We start from the raw sequence: 7,842 nt of genomic DNA on the forward strand, positions 1-7,842 counted from the left end.
CCTAGGACTAGATAGTGTTTTTACCTTTGTGTTTTAAGTTTTTCCTAATTATAGACTATTAACTTCAAGTGCTACAGGTAGTAACGTATTTTATTGTTGAAATCTTTTCCGTTTTTTAAAGCACGACCTCCCTGCTTTAGCACATGGCCACAGTCACATGCTTCCAAATGAATTATTTAAGAGATGGGTGGGTCTAAGGCTTCAAATGCTAAATTGGTGCAAAACCAGGGGTGTCAAACAATCAGAACACGCCATATTAAAATAAAATAAAAATACAAAAAAATAGCTGTTTCTGCATCCCCAAATTTTGCACAAGGCAAAATAAATGGCTACACTTCAACTGCTTGTTCAGTGCATCAGCCTGCGGGTGTGTAGTGCTGCCAGAGCTCCGCCACTTCTCACAACGGTGCTCCTTTAGTAAAGTTAGATAACAGTGTGCGACCACAAGGCAGAATGTGCTTTGATTGAAACAAAATACAGGAAGGCTGTACAGTTTAACACCAGCTGTTCTAATTTGCTCACGAAACAGTCATTCAAGAAGATCTAAATGCATATGCAAATGCTGCCAAATGGTTTTATTCATGTTGTATTCACGACACCCCCAGGAAGAATGACACTTTGTTTTTTTTTCTTCACATTTGACAAGCGATCACTAAGATATGATCATTTTCCTGAATTCATAGAATGTTTGGGAACAATGTAGAACAGTGGTCCATAACCTTTTCAAGCCTAAGATCACATCCCAAGTCCAAATGTAAACCAAGATCTACCACTTGCAAAAAAAAACAAGGCCACAGTGAAGTTCCACTTTGACATTCTCTATTTTTTTTACCTGTCAATCACAGGCAAATTATTAATTTAATTATACAAATAGTATAATCAGAAGGGCAACTATCATTCAACATTTTATAACAGTCATATTACATTGTTCAATATTTCCACAGGCCTATTGCTCATTCACCATTCATATATAACCTCAATAATCAGTCAATTACAGGCCTAAGCCAATCATATATAACCTCAATAATCAGTCAATTACAGGCCTAAGCCAATCATATATAACCTCAATAATCAGTCAATTACAGGCCTAAGCCAATCATGTACAGTTCTGTTTCACTTTCTCCTTTTAAACATCATATTTCAAGACATTCAAAATAACAATTCAGTTTTTGTCCGAAATATAGAATAATTGAAACTGAAACGGTGCATTCCGAATGGATGCCGCAAACAATGTATCAGTCCAGCTGTGATTTACAACCAGATATCAATATTGTTTGGTATAGCAAGAATGTATTGATGAATTACATCGATCATGAATTGAATTGCATTCTTACTGTACGTCATTTAATTGAGTCAAATCGAACCTATTTATAAAACCTCTTATACAGTTGGTTTTGTAGCATACACTGGGAATTTGATATTTTAGACTGATATGATTGTTTGTTTCATATCTGCAAAGTAGTTAGAACGCTGTCGTTTACACTTTAGGGTTAAGCATGTTATTATCAAACCAAAGCCCTAAACAGTAGCTAATCGTTCACAGGGTTGGTGGTGTACAAAACATCAAACTGGCTCCAGTAGAAGTGCTAGTAACCTTTGCTACCTACCAGGTACAGTAGAAAGGCTAGCTAGGAAGCTAACAGGCCAGCGCGTATCTGTCCAACCTGAACAAGAAGTATACCTCGTGACTTTCGCTTGATGTTCCTTCGATAACGTTGTTCTGAGATCAGTTTTAAGCTGTATTTTGGAGATTGAATGTAGAAATTCCCACTATGTTGGAAGACTGATCTCGTTAGAACGAGCTGCTCATTCTTTGCTTGGATCCAACTTATGCTATGCCGTCATCACACAGAGACCAGACCAGTCGAGTATCAATATATCAATGGTAAACTTCTTCTTCGATGAGGTTTAACGGCGATTGGCATCCAATATGTTGCATTACCGCAATTTACTAGACTGGTCTACAACTCCTTTATACTTTGCTTGATTTTTTTGTTTTTTTTTTTAAATAAGATTTTCAAATACCATACCATCTAACACTACACTCACGAACAAATCTACAAATGAATAAAATATGCATATTTCTCTCGCACGGGATATTTCTGATCCCCAGCCCCATGGGGACACAATGAACACATTCACATACTTTCCCCAATGCTACCCATTCCTTTGTCTCATGCCCATCTGCACACTTCTCATACCTAGGAACCTCCCTCTTACACACACTGTAACAACATAATGTATTCGGTATAAAAGCTTGCACAGATTAATTTATATATCCTAACATTACTTTTGTCGGACAAAGACTCAACATCAAAACTCAAAAGAACAGACAATGACTCTTCTGTTTCACCACTCTCGCCACCCTGTCTGCCTCGCAGCAAACAACGAGCATCACAAACACCGGGAATCTTCCTCTTCAGTTGGTAAACTTTACATTTACTGCTACCCCAGTAATCACTCCTTTTAATGGCACCCTTATCTTGAGTGCAAAACAATTCCCATTTCTTGCCCCCCCCTCCCTGTTCGTTTAACGCCGAGCGCCTTCTCTCTCTGACCAGCAGAAACATAAACAATTATCACAAGACCACTTCTGGTTACCCTCACCGATTTCAAGGCACCCAGCTCCGTTTTCACCCACCCTGAAACCACAAATGGATCAGCAAAAAGGCAAGGGTCCACTTTCTCCAAAAACTTCACTCCTACTGTCATAGACTCATCTTCATCCTGACTCTGGGTTCAAGCCTCGGGCGCCTGAGAACTTCCCACACCCACCACCTCCGATACGTCAACCTCATTCACTTCCAATTCTGATCCTGTCTTCAGCTCCATCTGCTTACACGTTCTACAATTCTTCAATAAAAAACATCTCCCCTTTCCCGCCATTTTTAACCGACTCAAGCTCACCATCTTCCTCCCTCTCTCTTAGACCTCCTCTGCCTCTCTTTTCCCCTGCATTCCACCTCCTTATTCCAAGTATACGTCTCTTTATGATAATACTGCACTTCTCCTGACACATCTTGTTCTTGCTTTCTCAAGGGACGCCATTTAACCGGCTGTCTCAAGGGACGCCATTTAACCGGATGTCTCAAGGGACGCCATTTAACCGGCTGTCACAATCTCCGTACAATCAGCACAAATCCCTCAGGATGTAGTGCTCAACAGTGCGTCCCACTTATAATGCAGCTGCTTAGTCTTGAAGTTATTCTTTATCAAAAGCTACTGCGACATTTTTCCAATTTTGACTTCCTTCCACCAGCTCTGTACGTGATCCACCATTAGCTGGGACCGCTCTCTCTTTCTCCCCACCAATGGTAAATGTTACGGAGTCTAGTTGATAGGTAATCGACTAGCCGGACTGTTCCCCGGACTCCAGTTGTACGGATTTGTACAATGCACTAACAAGGCTATTGAACCTGACATTGGTGTCTGTCTTTATTCATTTATCCAACATATCATACCGAAACAGTAAACTCTATGGCTAGAGCAGATATGACTGATGATGCTTTGTGTAATCTCACTTCAGGAGACATTTTTGCTGCATTTAGGATGTTATCAAGCAAATATAAAGTATGAAAAAATGAATTTTGAAGTTCAGAGGAGCTTTTTCTGTTATTTTATTAACATTACGAGGCTTAGTTGTCTAAGGATTACAACGTACTTCTCAACATGAAAAAAGGCGTGCATTGGTAAAAATAAATAATCAAAACACTAACATATATTACTCAATTGAACTTTATAGCATACATCAATTACATAAACCCATACGGAAATATATTTAAATGAAATTGAATTAAACATAAAATGTCAATATATTATTTTTACATATGGGGAAATCTATGAAATAAGATCTTCAACGTGTCCTGTAAACCAGTGCAATTAATATTTATTTAGAGATCTGGAAACTCTTCACTAAGTGTTTTCTGTCAGGTGGATGGATTCACTTGGCAAAGGAGAAATGCTCACTAACAGCGATTTAAAAAAAAGTTGTGAACAACATTTTGGAGAAATAAGCTTTTTGTGCCTGGAACATTTCTGGGATCTTTTATTTCAGCTCATGAAACATGGGACCAACACTTTACATGTTGCGTTTATATTTCCATTCATTATACTTGCACCACAAAGTTCTTGTTGATAGTACGGATGTTTTCATTGGGTGAAGATTGGTGACCACAGGAAGTATTCAAATCTGATTGATTGGGTGCGTTGCTATAGTATCTCCTTCAGTGTGCAACCATTCTACTTCCCACAAATCTAAAAGCATTGGATTGGTGGAGACATGGGCTAGCGGGAGTTTATTTTTTTTATTTTAAATACCAATCATTACCTTTCAAATTAGCAGTGGCGATTTTAGCATGTACATCTTGGTGGGGCACTACACAATACAATACAACACTAAACAATACATTAATTGCACTATAACGGTGACAAATGGTGCCCACAAACTGTTAGGGCCTACATAAAGCTGTCCCAACAACAGAGTTCCAACACCTTACCACTGCTACACTTGGCTATCAACGGAGCCTTGTTTGGCAGCGAAACATTCAGCCTCATTTACTGCCTTTAAAAAAAACATAGCTGATATGGCTGACTTGCTTAAACAAATGTGGGTTATACTGCCAATTGAGATGTACAAACTATGGCAAAAGCGGACAACAAGTGGATAAGAGGCACTCCTTAATTTCAATTAAGACATTACTGAGTGAGCTAGGACAGACGTAGTCAATATAACTATTTGTTCAGCACTTTTGAAATGTACAGCGACAGAATTCAGAACATGGGACGTTCTTACAGTGTTCTCACTGTACACCAAGTCAGAACCATAGGATAAATAAAGGGGGCATATAAGCAGACAATGAAAGCTCTTACAATATTCAATAATACATTTCTCAAAAACAGGTTATAGGCTCCATGTGCACCACCAACTCAGCACAGTAGGCAAAATTAAGAGGTGACGATAAACCAAATTAGGGTGAGGCACATGGGCTACTAACAGCTTACTACACAACATGCAATAAGTATTACTTTCTTAGCTACAGTATACATATCTCCCTGGCATATTACATCATTTATGCAGCAGCATACAATACATATACCTTGTGTTGTGCTCACTTGAACAGGAAGGTGGCGCAGCGGTCCTTCGTGGGCAAATGTTTTCATCAAACTTTGTAATCAAAGTCTGCCATTCCCTGGGTTTATGGTGCTTTCAAGACAACTGGGAACTCGAAGAAAGAAAAAAAGGTTGAACCATGATGACGTCAGAGATCTTTAGGTCATAGTGCTTGAAAGAGCCCCGAGTTCCCAATTTAAAATTCCGAGTTGATGAAAGTTCAAAATGTATTTCCCCAGTCGTAGCTCGTTTTTCCCAGAGTTCCCAGTTGTCTTGAGCTAACTAAACTTAGATTTTGCATTCCTGAGTTAACAGTTGTTTTGAGTGTGGCACAAATCATGCTTCATTGACAGCATGGCCAATGCTGAATGTTTATAATTTTAAACTAGGAAAAGAGACCCTTAATCTTAGACTTGGGACCACACAGCCACTCCACTGAATAGCAGGCTAATGATTGCTTTGTAATGCTTGCAGTTAGCCATTGATTCCTTCCAAACCACTCATTGTTGAATTTGCGATTTCCAACTTGTTGTGTAATGTTTATGTCCAATAGCCGATGAGAACCGATACGTTTTATCTATAATTTCTCTTCATTATTTCTCTTCGTATGACAAGGATTTGCCAGTAGATTGTTGACTTGATACATGATGATGACTGCCAGCTAAGATTTCAAAAGTATGATGTTGACATGATCAGTACAATCAGAGCTATAGATATAATGTGATTCAACGTCATTATCTCTGTGGTCAATGACCTTGAGCCTTCTTGGATGGCCACTTCTAATCTAACTCTATGGCAGCCCCCAAGGGGCTTGAATTTGAGCTCTACCCTTAGAATTGGCGGTGACGTAGTGTCCCAATGAGTGACAGAACACTGAGCAACAGAACACTTGCGCCACCACCACAGAAAGCACTGAGCTTGGCTGAAACTTCTTCATTTTGGAGCTGCCTTACTCAAGAAAACAAAAAAGAGACCAAGTTTGTATGAGGTTTTATTAACTTAATTATATACAGTGGGGCAAAAAAAGTATTTAGTCAGCCACCAATTGTGCAATTTCTCCCACTTAAAAAGATGAGAGAGGCCTGTAATTTTCATCATAGGTACACTTCAACTTTGACAGACAAAATAAGAAAAAATCCAAATTATGAAAATCACCTACAAACAAAAGCACAACAAGTGGATAAGAGATTTTTTCAATGACTTACTGAGTGAGCTTGCAAATTATTTGTTCAGCACTTTTGAAATGTACATTCAGAAAATAAGTGTTCTCACTGTCACCAAGTCAGAACAGGATAAATAAAGGGGGCATATAAGCAGACAATGATTTCAATATTCAATAATACATTTCTCAAAAACAGGTTATAGGCTGGCTCTCACAGACCTGTAACTTCTTCTTTAAGAGGCTCCTCTGTCCTCCACTCGTTACCTGTATTAATGGCACCTGTTTGAACTTGTTATTAGTATAAAAGACACCTGTCCACAACCTCAAACCCCCTTTTCTCCCCAATTTCGTGGTATCCAATTGTTAGTAGTTACCATCTTGTCACATCGCTACAACTCCCATACGGGCTCGGGAGAGACGAAGGTCGAAAGCCATTCGTCCTCCGAAACACAACCCAACCAAGCTGCACTGCTTCTTAACACAGCGCGCATCCAACCCGTAAGGCAGCCGCACCAATGTGTGGAGGAAACACTGTGCACCTAGCGACCTGGTTAGCGTGCACTGCGCCCGGCCCACCACAGGAGTCGCTAATGCGCGATGAGACAAGGACATCCCTACTGGATCCCTGCGCCACCCGGGAGGCCCTTGGTCTGGTAATTTAATGTTAATTTCATTAGAATAATATCCAGCACGCTTCGAACATGCTTGTTTTTACTTTTACAGTTTGGTCATTCAGCAGGAGCTCTTATCCAGAGTGACATAGTCAGTGCATTCAACTAATGTAGATAAACACCATCACAGTTGGAAGAAGAAAAAAAATATTTCTTTAACCGTTACTGAGAATATTATTGAACACTGAACAAAAATATAAAACGTCTTCTGTAAAATTACCTCTCTACCATGGCTTATGGTTGAGAAATGAACATTCGATTATCTGGCAACAGCTCTGCCAATTGCACATTCCCTCAACATGAGACATCTGTGGCATTGTGTTGCGTGTGAAAACGGCACATTGTAGAGTGGCCTTTTATTGTCCCCACAGAACAAGGTGCAGGAGGTTTCTTTTCAGTCACTTTGTCTTGAGTCTCGGTTTTTCCTTTTCTATTCATACCATTTTTGATGTACGCATTTTGTTTAAATGTGTTAACTTTGATATTCAGCTGTATTATACTGATGTTTTGTATGTTCATGTCATTTATGTCAAAATAATTGCTCACAACAAAATGTACATTTGTATGCATTTTTCCTCTGCTCTACAATAAAACATATTTGAAACATTTTATACAGAACAGCATGCCTTCGATGTTGAAAAGCATTCAAACTCACCTGATCCATTGTGGAAGATATTGTTTCCTCAAGAGTTTATTCACATGAAAAATAAGTAAGTAGACTACATTTACCTTGTTAGTCGCAGCCTTCAGATAAAGATTAGGGGGTTGCTGGGAAATAATTCCAGGATCTCAAGTCCGATGAGCTCAAATACCAGACCAATCAAACGTTGATTTAGATATAAAAACTTGATTTAAGTAGTGACAAATAAGCGTATCGTGTAGGCAAATCTTACTTCGGA

The sequence above is a fragment of the Oncorhynchus masou genome, unplaced genomic scaffold (genome assembly GCF_036934945.1).
Source record: "Oncorhynchus masou masou isolate Uvic2021 unplaced genomic scaffold, UVic_Omas_1.1 unplaced_scaffold_1713, whole genome shotgun sequence".
Taxonomy (NCBI): Eukaryota; Metazoa; Chordata; class Actinopteri; order Salmoniformes; family Salmonidae; genus Oncorhynchus; species Oncorhynchus masou.